Genomic DNA, 13,341 nt, shown 5'->3' on the forward strand with positions numbered 1-13,341 from the left:
TTGTCCCACTAGAATGCAAACTCAAGCCTTGTCTGTCTCATTCATGGTTGTTTCCCTGAGTACCCAGCACAGTGCAAGCCTCCAAGAACTTTTTGTGGAATGAATGAGTTCTTAGTCAACGCAGTCACCATTCTAGGTGGTTCTGTGTCACAGTGATGCTTGTAGGGCCGCTTCTCAGCCCTGCCTGCTGGCTTTGGGGTAATTTCACAGGCTCTGAGCCTAACTGTTGGGCTTTGAAGCCCTGGTCTGCCTCTTCCTGTGTGACCTTAGAAAAGTAACTTAACCTCTCTAAACCTTCATTTCTTCATCTGTAAAACACAATCATAATAAAACTACCTACCTTGTAGGTTACTATGAGAATTAAAGGAGATTAGCACAAAGAGCCTGGCACAGAACAAACGATAAATCTGAGCTTTTCCAACCTCAAATCAACAGCACACCAACTTGTAACAACAGATGACACTTTCTTGTCCTGCTGGCTACCCTCTCTCTTGGCTTTATCTTTTGCTTTATGTTCACCCTACTTTTATTTCTCCTTTGTCCTGCTGTTCTGCCCTATCTATTTAGAAACATTTTTATTGTGATTTAGAATATATAAGACAAGGGCATAAAGCCGAACTATGCCTTTTAACAAATAATTAACAGTTTCATGATCTTTTTGTGTTCAGCTTTATCTGTAGGGATGAGCTTTTTCATTCTTGATATTGGCTGTCAGTTTGATGTTGGATTTTTTTTTCCTTGATCAGTATCAACAGAGGTTTGTCATTTTTACTGGTCTTTTCAAGGACCAATTTCTAGATTTGCGTATCCTCTCTCTCATGTATATATTTTCCCTACATCCTTTTTAATCAAAGCATAATTTACACATAATAAAGTGCACAGACTTTAAGGATACTGTCCTCTGATTTTTAATGATTGTATTTACACTGTATAACCACATCTGAGTCAATATATAGAAACATTTATCACCCCAGAAAATTCCCTCTTGCCTCTAGTTAATTCCCCACCCTCCCCAGAGGCAACAACTGTTTTGATTTCTATCTCCATAGATTCGTTTTGCCTGTTCTAAAAATTCATATAAATGAAATTTCTTTTGCTCAATAAATTGGTTTTCAAAAAATAATTTCAAATTTAAAGAAAAGTTCCAAGAATAGTAAAAGAACTCCATATCCTTCCTTCTCACCCAGATTCCCCAAATGCTAACATTTCATCTACTCACTCCCTTAATCTTTCTAGTTTTATATATAATCCATTATCATTTGTCTCTTTTCTGTGTCATTTGAGAACAAACTTCAGACAAAAATGCCCCATTAAAGTGAGAGTGGTATGGACATATACACACTACCAAATGTAAAATAGATAGCTAGTGGGAAGCAGCCACATAGCACAGGGAGATCAGCTCAGTGCTTTGTGACCACCTAGAGGGGTGGGATAGGGAGGATGGGAGGGAGATGCAAGAGGGAGGAGATATGGGGACATATGTATATGTATAACTGATTCACTTTGTTATACAGCAGAAACTAACACACCATTGTAAGGCAATTATACTCCAATAAAGATGTTTAAAAAAAAAAGTCCCTTTACCCCTAAGTACTCCAGTGTGGGCATCCCCCAAAACAAGAGCCCTCGCCCCCAGGCTCCAGGTATGAACATGAGGACGTGGGGACAAAGTTGGGGGAGGGGGCCACCTGGCATCTGTCACACCAACCAGAGCTTGGAGTTCATGAATAAATATAATTGCCCTCGCCGTCCATGATGTGCTTTTTTTTTTTATTACTTGGGATTTATTTTGGGTTGGAGAATGACCTCTTTCCCCTGTGTATACAGTCTTGGTTATTGACAATAGTCAGTGAGGCGTCCTGCTCTTCTCCAGCCAAGGCTGTCTCGATACCACAGCTGGACAACTGAACACACCCTCTCCAGGGACTTTGAACCTGGACAGAGTGATGCAACGGATGGAAAACTGCATCGTTGGTACAGGGGTGAGCATACTGACTTTATTATCTCTTTGGGGGAGTCAGGGCATGTCAGTAACTCACACACCTCTACAGGGGGTTGCAAGGAAATGCATAGGGGGCTCTCTATGTAAACAGAGGCTTCAGGTCAGAGCTGAATTAGAACCAAAGAAAGAGCCCAAATTGGGCTGGGTGGGGGATGGGGGGGGGGGGAGGGGGGAATGGCAGGCAGAGGCGCAAGACCTTAGGGGCAGCAGGGCCTGCAGGGTGACCTATATCAACAGTTCTCAAACTTGAGCATGCCTCAGAATCCCCCAGAGGGCTTGTTAAAAACACAGAGGGCTGGGCCCACCCCCAGGGTATCTGTCATTGGGACCAGGCGTTGGTCCAGCCCAGTGCCCTCTAATTGTGAGCAGCAGCGGCATCTTGTGGTGAGGAGGGGAACGAACCTTGCGTTCCCTGAGAACCTCAGCCCCGGCGGTGCCCTTGGATCCAGGACGGTAAGGGCCAGGGCAGCACGGCCCAGATAGAAGCCAGTAGGCCCAGATAGAAGCCAGTAGGCCCAGTCCTTGCCCCAGAGTGTGCGGGCACCTGAATGCCTCATTTTACTCTAGAGACGGGGAAACCTACTCTTGTTTCCTGGAACTTTCAGCTTCATTTCAGAATACTTCCATCTTGATCTTTGTAAATAACTTTTTTCCCTGGTCTTTTCACCCCCAAAAGGCCAAGGCCTGTGAATCAACACCTTGAAGTCTCAGCCACACATGGGGCGGTTCCCGAGTCAGGAGACTGACTTTCGGAACGAAGTTCCTCACTGAGCAATTGCTTTCAACCCAAAACAGCATTGGACGACATGAGCTATTATTATCCCTGGTAGCTTGACATCAATCTTTGGCAGGATTTTCTAACTGATTAAGGTTGTAGTAATGATGTGTGAGTGGGTGGAGAAGGGACCCTGTAGGCCTGGGCAGTGCTAACCTCTGTTTCCTCTGCTCATGTAGGTGGTAACCTGGTAGACTGGGGCGTCAGAATTTCTGGAGCTGGGCAGACGCTGGGGAAGTGAAGCAATGCTGGGCTTGTGTCTGAAAGAGCTGGGTTTGATTCCCGGCTCTGCCTCTGCGCTGTGAATCCTGGAGCACGTCACCTCTGACCAGCTGAGTTTGTTCATCCGGAAAATGGGGGGCATGACATCAGTCACTCATGCGAAAGTGCCCTTTGTGGCACTGGATGGACTCTGGGTAAGAGAAGGTCAGCGTGTGTCATCTGGAGGCGGCGTGAGGGGTCCAGGAGGGGAAAGAAGTGAATGGTTCCATCCTCCACGCCCACCCCCATGCCCCCACCAGGCCCAGGCAGGCACCTCTGACCTCCAGCCTGGCCTGGGCCTCGGCTTCCCAGGCAGAAGGAGCAGTTGGATGAGGCTCGGAGCTGCCTCCCCGTCTGCGTCCTGTGGAACTTTCGCTTCGTGACAGGAGGAGAAATTAATCATTAACCGCCAGGTTAACAGGGCAGCCGGGGCGTGGAGGCTGTGAGGTGCCGCCCCCAGTCTGGGTGGCCCCGGAGGGAAGAGGGGCACAGGCCGCACGCACAGCTCCCCACTCTGCGCTGTGCTGGCCGGGCGCCGGGTGCTGAGTCCCTGTGGCTTCACCAGCTCCCCCCAGTCTGACCTCCCCCTGACTGGCTCACTCAGCTCAGTCCGCCAGCAGCCTTTGCACCCCTCACGCCCACCTGCCTCCCGTGGGCCTGCCCTGGGGCTCCTTGGCGCCCTGGCTGCAGAGCCTGGGGGGTGTGAGGGGTGAGAGTGAGGGAGGAGGGGTGCCTTCCCCCAAACCATAGCCCTCCCAGCTGAGAGGACTGGGCCACCTCTGCCTCAGCCCCCAACACCCCCGCCCTGCCCTGGACTTGCTATTTCAGAAAGTGAGGGAGCGGAGGTCAGGAGGTAGGGAAAGTCAGCCTCTTGCCCAACCCTGTCCTGTGGAACTTTCTGAGACGCTGGAAATGTCCCATATCTTCAGGTCCAGTACAGTAGCTAGGGAGCACTCCAAATGCTTAACCTGTGCAACTGAGGAATTTTTTTTATTTCGTCTCATTTTTATGAACTTAAATTTATTTATTTGGCTGAGCCACCTGCTTGCGGGATCTTAGTTCCCTGACGCCTGGCAGTGGAAGTGCTGAGTCCCAACCACTGGGCCGCCAGAGAATTCCCTGAACTTACATTTAAATAGCTGCATGTGGCCAGCAGCTCCAGGCATGCCCCATCACTCCTCCATCAGCCCCTCCCCCAAAAAAATTGTTCTGGAAAAGGTCAGTTATTTTAATGACGACAAGAAGCATGTAACTGGGACTTCCCTGGTGGCACAGTGGTTAAGAATCCACCTGCCAATGCAGGGACATGGGTTCGAGCCCTGGTCCGGGAAGATCCCACATGCTGCGGAGCAACTAAGCCCGTGCACCGCAACTACTGAACCGGCGTGCTGCAACTACTGAAGCCCACGCACCTAGAGCCCCTGCTCCGGAACAAGAGAAGACAACGCACAGCCACAACTAGAGAACAGTAGCCCCTGCTCGCCACAACTAGAGGAAAGCCCGTGCACAGCAATGAAGACCCAACCCAGCCAAAAAAAAAGCATGTAACTAACACAATGTAAAAAATCATTACCCTTCTTCCACGGGGTCGGGAGCTCATGCCAAAGGAACAGCTGCCCAGGGACTGGTAGTAGGGTTTGAGGGGCAGGACGCTCTGCCAGCACCTCCAGGCTGTCTTCTGTGAAGGCCACTCCTGAGGTTAAAGCCTTCTTGGGTGCCAGGAGATCTGTAAGACCACCAGTGGAGACGCTCCAGAATTCCAGGGCCTCCCACCTCCAAATCCCAGGGAATTCTCCTTTCTTGAATTGCCCAGTCATGAGGTTGAGGAGGTCACTTAACATTTAATCTGGCACCTACCTGCCAGCAGGTAAGGGGTCACTGCTCCAGCCAAGTTTCACTTTAACTGCAGTGGAGGCTCTGAAGCGACTACACCGGGCAGGCTGACCCCAGGTGCTGTCTGCACTGAGTGGAGTGGAGTGAAATGGGAGAGGCCCACAGGAGGCTGTGGTCCCGGGGATGAGGCCACAACAGAAACCAGAGAGAGCAGCCCAAACGGACTGTCCCCACAGCCCAGAGCCTGTCGGGTGCAAATCTGCCCACATAATCCCCATACCTTCCTCCAGTCTGACCCTCTGAACCCCAAGGGATAGCTGAGAGTGTGCAAGTGGGTGCAAGGGACAGGCAGTGGGCATTAGTGCAAAACTGGGGTTGTGGGTGCTGAGGGGACAGAGCTCTGACCCTTGCTGGTCGCTGCAAACCTATGTGATGACACATAATTTCTCTGTCTCAGTTTCCCCAGCTGTAAATGTCACTAATCATAACCATCTGGGTTGCTTCCAAGGGCTGCTCTAGGGTTTAAATCAGATAACAGGTGTCATTCATTAATCTATTCATTCACTAAGTGTTTATTAAGGACTTGCCTGGAATATGGCAATCTATCTTCTCAGTGGCAGCAGAAAGATCCAGAGCTCCTGCCTACAGCATTGTAAACACCAAAGCCGGGCCATCGTGCACACAGGCTCAGCACGAGCCTTCCTCAACCTGTGTGAGACAAGGCCTGCTTAGCGAAGAGGAGGAGGGATGAAACTGGAGGGAGCAGGGAGGGGTGTCTGCAGGGGTGGAGGGAGGCAGAGGAAGGGGGATGGGAGGAGGCTGCGAGCTCACCAATCCCAGCAGAGCAGCCCAGTTGCTCCCGGCGGGTCCTGGGGAATAGTTGAGCTGGGTGTGACCTGAGAGCCCACGTCTGCCCAGCCCGTGCACGGGCCTCTCAGCCCTGTCTTCTCTGGTCCTTGCCTCCATCTCCGCTCTCTTCCTCAGCCCCAGCCTCACTGTCACTTTCTCCCCTACCTGCCCCTCCCAGCCTCAGCGAGGTGGGTTTGGAAATGGAGAAGCCTGCAGGAAACCCACCTAAAGGGCCCCAGCAAGAACCAGCCTGACTCCACATTTCCAGCCCAGGCTTCCTGGGGCCTCTCCCTCTGGCAGAGACTCCACCACGAGTGCCTGGACCAGTCTTGCCTGATGGTTGGTCCTTGCATGAGGCGCTGGGCCGGTGGGGTCCTCTCATAAGAGGCAGGTGCTAGGCCGGGACTCCTGGGCGCAGTGGGTGGTGGACCAGGCTATGTGGTCAAAATGGGCTGGGACCAGGAAGGCAGAGGTAATGGGATGGTCAGGGGAGTCCAGCCTCATCTCTGGTACTAGGTGGTTAGCAGGTCTCCTCTGACAGAGGCTGGCACATCAGCCTTATGCCCCAGAGCCCAGACTCAACCTGTCTTGTTACATTTCTCCCAGCAGGCTGGGAACTTCCCAAACACACAGCCATGTTCCTTCTTCATCTCACACCTCCCACGTGAAAAGTTTATCCCTTAGAGTTCGATCAGCACTCACTGAGCACCTGCCAGCCTGCAGGCCAGGCCGGCTGGGAGGGGAGCAAAGCATCAGGTGCCCCCTGGCATCCTGAGCAGCTGGCCGAGCCACTCTGGGCCCCAGTCGTACCAGTTATCAAGCGCGGCCTCCTGGGCACACAGTGTTGGGAGAACCTCATGGGCAATCTTCCGTGCAGTTCTCCAGACATCACTGCCTACCCCCCCATCACCTTCTGGGACATACGTGGACCCAGAGCCCCTCTCTCTGGATGTTCAGATAAGCCTGTTGGCATAGATGGAAAGTGATGGTGGTCCTGCAGGTGATGTGGGACCTAGAAAGGTCCTGCTGCCCAACGCTTCCCTCTGCCTGCTCCCCAGATGGTTCCAGCCAGAGGTCAGCCAGTCAGCTCTGGGGGTTGAGCACCTACTGTGTGCAGAGCTACTGTGTGCTCAGTGCGTGGTGGTCACCTTTCGTGTTGCTGCCCATCATCCCTTCCCCCTTATTCTGGCAAAAGCCTTCCAATTCTGAACCACCCCCCTGTAGTCTGTAGGATTCCTGTAAGTCCCATTGCCAGGAGGGAGCATGTGGTCCACGCCTGGCTAGTAAGAGATTTCACCACACCCTCACCTGGCCACAGCAACTGGTGCAGAGATCAGCATCAAAACGTTTGCTGGAGCTAGTGGGGGAAAAACTCTCTCTGCTGGTAGGACATGTGAACCAGGGATGGCTGGTGAGGATCTGGCCACCGTGCGAGGAGAGCGAAGGAACAAGAAAGACCAATTCCCAAGGACATACCCTGAGGTCCTAAAGCGACCTGGAACCTGGAACTGTCAAGCATCTACATTTCCTTTTTAACTTAAGTTAACTCAAGTTGGATTTTCTGTCACTTGGAACTAAAAAAGAGGAGGGTGCAGGGAGAAATAGAGGAAGTGAAGTGGTTTCTACCTTCAGAAAGGCCCCAGGCTGAGAGGAAATATGGTTTCCTTTCTAGGGTCTCTGAACACATGATCTTTCATTTCTAAACCTGTGTGTGTGTGTGTGTGTGTGTGTGTATGTGTGTGTGTGAAATATACATTCAGATAAGTTCTTATACTTTTAATTTCTCTACCAAGTAATACATATTCATAATGAAAAATATACCAAAAAAGAAAAAAAAAAAAAAAGGAAGGAAGGTCAGTTGTAGTCCACTGTTATTTTTTCTAAGTGTTTAAAAATGACAGTAGCTTTGGGTACTGTGGTCCAGCGGTTAAGACTCCCTGCTTCCACTGCAGGGAGCATGGGATTGATCCCCGGTTGGGGAGCTATGATCCCGCATGCTGCAGTGCAGCCAAAAAAAAAAAAAATGACGGTAGGGTCATATGGTACATATCATTTTAGTCTATTTTTCTCCCCACCTACCAGAACATGGTGATCTTTAGGAACACAAAAAGGAAAACATTAGAAGATAAGTTTCACGGCGCGACTGAATTCACATGCATCTCACCACCTAGCCTCCCACGTTGTTGCAGGAAGAGGCACAGGAGACCCTCTCTGGACAAAAAGTGGTGATTTTTCTCCACTGTGTCACCTTCAGAGGAAGTCTTAAAAACAGAATATTCATTAACTCACTCATTCAAAGAGTAAATATTTCAGTGCCTCCCATGTGCCAGGCACTGAAATATTTATGTGTTCAGGGTATGATGAGCAAAACCAGATATGGTCTCTCCTCTCATGGAGCTTACAAGATGGTGAGGAAAAGTCATTCATCAAATACTAACCAAACAAATGTAACACATGAGCTGGGACAGCTGCTCTAAGAGCATCACAGAGGAGGATTGACCCCCTCAGGAAGGCTTTCCTGAGGAAGTGGAGTTTGGGCTGGGATCAAAGGGATGAAAGGTGTCAGCCAGGCCACGGGAGGGAAGTGAGCATCTCCTTCAGAGGAGCAGCACGGGGAGGGTGCTGTAGCTGGAGAGAGTGTGGCGAATGTGTGTGAAGGTCAATGTGGCTGGAGTGGAGGAAGGGAGAGCGTGTGTCATGTGACAACAGAGCCGGTAGCAGAGAGAAGTAGGAGCCAGAGGATGTGGGACCTTGGAAATAACATTAATAAGTTTTGTCTTTATCCTAAGTACCAAGGGAAGCTACTGAAGTCTCCCCTAGCAGGTGTGTGTGACAGGAGCAGGTCTGTGTTCCGTTAATGTCATGTGACTGCATTGTGAGGAATGGATTGGGTAGGTCCAAAATGGGCTCAGGGGTAGCAGGTAGACAGCTGTTGCAGTAGTTGAGATGTGAAAGGTCAGGGTACCTTGCACTAAGGTAATGACACAGGAAGTGGGAAAAGAGGGGAGACTGGAGAAGTATTTAGGAAATAAAATCAGCAGAACTTGGTAACTGGATATGGAGGGTGAGAGAGAGTGTGCGTGTCAAGGGAGAGTCCTGGGTTTCTTCCTGGCTGGCTCAACTGGGCGGGTGGGGCTACCAGCTAGCAAGCCAGGAGACGCTGTAAGAGAACCAGGTTGGGAAGAAGATTAAGTGTTCCGTCTTAGTCACCTTGAGTTGGAGGAACCTTTGACACATCCCAAAAGAGATGTCAAGTAGGCAGCTGGATATCTCAGTCAGGAGCTCGGAGATAATATATGTGAGTCATTTGCAAACTGTGTGCACCGACCCATCAAAACAACCAGCTGGGGTGGGTTCTCATCCCACTCACTGTGCTTCAGGGATCAAATCACTGACTCCTCTGGGACCCAGTGTCCTCAAGTATTCGGTAACCTGAACCTGTGAGCATATGGGGATGACGCATTGCCCAGACGTCCCGGAATCCCCCCACCAAAACCAGAGAAAGAAGTTTCCCAGTTTGGGGAGTGTTCCTGGCTCTGTTAGATTGGCCGTTGGGATGTTCTTGTTGTGACCCTGGCTGTCCCTTCCCTGGTCAGATCATAGACCATCCTAAGCACCTCAGATTCCTATTCTTGGAATAGGAAACCCCTGGCCCCTCATCCTTGTTAGAATGGAAGAGTGAATTGGATGAGCTGCCTTGGCCCATGGTGAGGCAGATTCTCTGAGGAACTTTAAGGCCAAAGGGTGTAAACTGTGAACAAGGATGATTCTTACCACAGACCATCCAGGGCACTTTCCCCAAGATTTTGTTTTCCTTCCTTGCCCCCGAACTGCTCTTGTCTGAACTTTCTTCTCTCTGTACTCTTCCCAAAAATGTGTTTCTGGGTCTCCATGCTGTTTGCTTATTTCACAAACAACCCAGTTCTTGATGACGTCCCAGGTTCTGAGGACCTTGCTTGGCCAGAGTAGCCCATGGAATAATGCCTTCCTGGAAGGGTGTCACTCTTTGACACCCAACCCCCTCTCCTGGGTCCTGGACAAGGGCTAAGAACAAGTCAGGGCTCATTATTAATGTCTATTATGTGCTTAGACACTGGAGAGATAAAATGAACAAAACCCAATTCTGGCCCTGGAGAAACCTCCCTCCGAATGGTTTTGAAGTGTGATCTGGGCTATTTTTCCCTAAATTCATTACCAGCCTTTTCACCATATTAAAGTCTCCCTTCCATTCGCTCACTTAGCTTTTGAGTTTGTCCCCCCAAATCACTGATACACTGGTTATCATTTATGAAGGCTTATTATGTACCAATCTTTGTGCCAAGCTCTTCACATCCCTTTATTTCATTTAATCTTCAAAACAACCTGTGAAGTAGGTTCTGCGTCTCCTACTTTTCCCTCGATGGCCTGAAAGAGGTGAAGTTGATTTTCTGAGTTCAAACAGCTGGGGTTCAAACCCAGGTCAAACCCAGGTGTGGTCTGACTTGACAGTGCCCCTCTCTCACTACTCGGCCACCTTTGTCTGGATGGCTGAGTGTTTCCCGCCTGAAAACTTGGTGTTAGCCGTGAAGTGCCAGTTTAATTAGAATGGAGGCCCCAGGAGTGCAGGAACCTTGTCTAATTCAGCTCTCGTCCCCAAGCACCTAGAACAGTGCCCGGAAAAGATTTGTTGGATCAATTTGAATGAAGGAAACAGTTTGAAACCCCCTCTCCTCACCCACTATCACCAAACACAGCTTTGACAGCTATCAACTGCAGTGTAAGTACATTAATGACATAATGAAAGTGAATCTCTAGTGGGGGGCGGGGCTCGGGTACCCTCCAGGTTAAAGGCCTAAAGCAGAAGCCGATGAAGCCATCAGTAACTGGATAGGTACTTGCACTTCTCAGGTATGTTTGAATGTCCACCTTTAGACCAAGGAGCCTAGCTCTGTGCCAACACTTGCATTTGCCAGTGACCTTTAATAAAGGTAAAAGTTTTCTTAGCAAACAATGAAGCAACACTTTTGAGAAGAAAAGAGTAAACTGAAGCAAAGGTCATTATTTTCTAAATTTGCTTTTCTGCTGAGAACTTTGGGTGTTGGCATGGCTCTATTCAAAGGCTCCCAGCCCTTCAGGTCAAAGCCCACTCTCCTTACTACACATGCATCTCATCCCTGTCTCCCCTCCGGCCCGCGTAATCCCTAGCGACCGTGTCAGACTTTCCCTCACCTCCGGGTCTTTGTCCTTGCTCTTCTCTCAGCTTGAATCTCCTTTCCCTTCCTCTTTGCCTGGCTGAATCTTATTCATCCTTCAAATTCTAGAAAGTCTTCCCGAATCCCCCACCCATACCCCCCAACCCCACCTCCCTGCACACACCATCTGGGGTCAGTGACTCTCTCTATGTCCCTATGACACCAGACACATAACACAGCAAGATATTCTTGTCCTTATCCCACATTCCACCTCCCCAGAACCACCCCCACTCTGTCCTAGTCTCCCCAGCAACAAGCATAGAGCCTGGCCCATGGTAGGTATTAGGAAATCACACTGTGGTCAATTGCTTAACCACCGTATCAAATAGTTGTATGTTAACCAAAAATTAATCAGTCAACCTAAAGAAATGGGAAAGAAATGGAAAGAGAAATGGAAAATTTTATTTGAGCCAAATTTGAGGAATATAACCTGGGAAGAGCATCTCAGAAAGCTCTGAGAAGTCTTCTACCTGTTAGAAGATCAAGGCATCGTGATGAAGAGTTTTGAAACAGACAGCTGTACATCAAACGTATTATTGACCGTTTACGTAATCCAGATCTAAGCATCATCGTGCTGGGTCATGTGACCCCTTACAAGATCAAGAAGGAGCGCTCTCTTTTAAGGATTTGTCTTGTTGATGCTGGGAGAATATTGCTGTTTATGGTTGAGCAGGTATTTCTGCTGGTGGGGGAGGTTTGCTCCATGCATTATATAGATACACAATGCTCAGTGGAGGGGGGAGAGGAGGCCAAAGGGCAGAGAAGTTTTTTTGTTTAACTTTTTCTTGTCTTGCCATAAAATATGAATTTTATTTCACATGTAGAACCACTTATTTAGTACCTACTGTGTGCCAAGCCTCTAATGTGTGTCATTCATTCCTAAGCCTTACAACAACCTTGCAGAGTAGTTTTGGTCACTCCTCCTTTTAGAAGATGGAAGCTGGAGCTCAGAGAGGTTCCATAACTTGTCAAAGGACACCTGCTTAGAAAGAGGCAGAGTCTGGATGTGAGTTCAGGCCTTTAAGACAATCTCCCATTCCTGCTAGCTCCCAGGCTTCAGGTTACCCAAATCTCTGTCATCTCCAAATTTCAAACTCTATAACACAAAAGATAATTTTCTTATCAGCTATGTGAGCTTAGATAAGTCCCTTGACCCCCCCCCCTTGGTCTCAGTTTTGTCAAGTGCAAGACGATGGGGGGGGCACATGAACTCCAAGGTGCACTATGGCACAGAGGTGGTGTAATTGTGCAAATCGGGAGCGGGTGGAGCTTCACCTAAAGGCAAACAACACTGGGGCATAAACCTTGCTAGAATCTGCCTCTGTTTTCTCATCTGTGGACGTGCACAGGGCCTCAGGGAGTGTGTACAGATCCCATACAGACTTTCCAGCTCCCGGCAGCATGACCACAGCCTGTAAGCATTCCAGACTGCGTGTGCAAAGACCTCCTGAGTCTGCCAGGCCTGTGGGTGTTTGCTTTCTGCCTCTGGGCATTGCCTCCTACTTCTTCTAGGCTGGCCTCCCCTCGGGAGAGATGAACTCCAGCCATTCCCGAGGAGATGAATCGACAGCCTGTCATGCGTGGGCTGCTCTCACCAAGCTTGGCCAGGCCATTCCTGCTTTCTGGGCCCTACAGGGGCCTCACCCATGTGCCAAGCCTTCCCCAGCCCAACACGCTTCCTCTTGTTCCCCTCCATCTAGCTGTCCCACTGCCCCATCTGCTTCTCAGGTGGTGGAGCCGTGTCTGCAGGAGCATAAGGCGGACCCACTCCCCACCCAGAACAGAGGGAGTCTGTCAGCAGCACAGTGGAAGAGGCTGGGATAGCAGTGGGAAAGTGCCCTGGAAAGGCAGCAGGGCTAAGGGGTCATAATTATATGTTCATGATAAAAAAAAAATCACATAGATGGCAAGAGAGTGAGCAAAGAAAACTGAAAGACAGAAAGAAGTGCAGAGGGGTAGGACCTCCACAGGCCAGGATGGGGCTGAGTTCTCTCCAGGTTACCCAGAGTCCTGTCCTTGACCAATCAGAAGCCAGCTGGGGTTCAGGTACCCCAGAGCCACTCAGGAGCCCTGTTCTTGTTTGATCATGAGCCCAGCAGCCACTGTGAATGCACGTGGGAGGGATACAAGGCCCTGTCCCTGATGGCCCCCTCCCTCCTGCCCTGAGGCCCCAAGATGAACAGAGACGAGTTGTGGCTGAAACAGGGCAAGGGGGGTGGGCGGTAGAGCGCAGGGTCTCTGGAAAAGAAAGGCGTTTGATGTCAAAGCCTGCTTTGCAGCAGGAGACACAACTTCACAAGGATTCAGGGGGAGGTACCTCATCTGGCTTCCTTCCTTCCGGCCCTGGTCTAGAAAACAGCCTGAAGCCAGAAAGCTCCTCGTCCCCACAC

Source organism: Delphinapterus leucas, chromosome 1 (genome assembly GCF_059928025.1).
Source record: "Delphinapterus leucas isolate spDelLeu-1000000601 "Yukka" chromosome 1, BTC_Dleu_Yukka2, whole genome shotgun sequence".
Classification (NCBI taxonomy): Eukaryota; Metazoa; Chordata; class Mammalia; order Artiodactyla; family Monodontidae; genus Delphinapterus; species Delphinapterus leucas.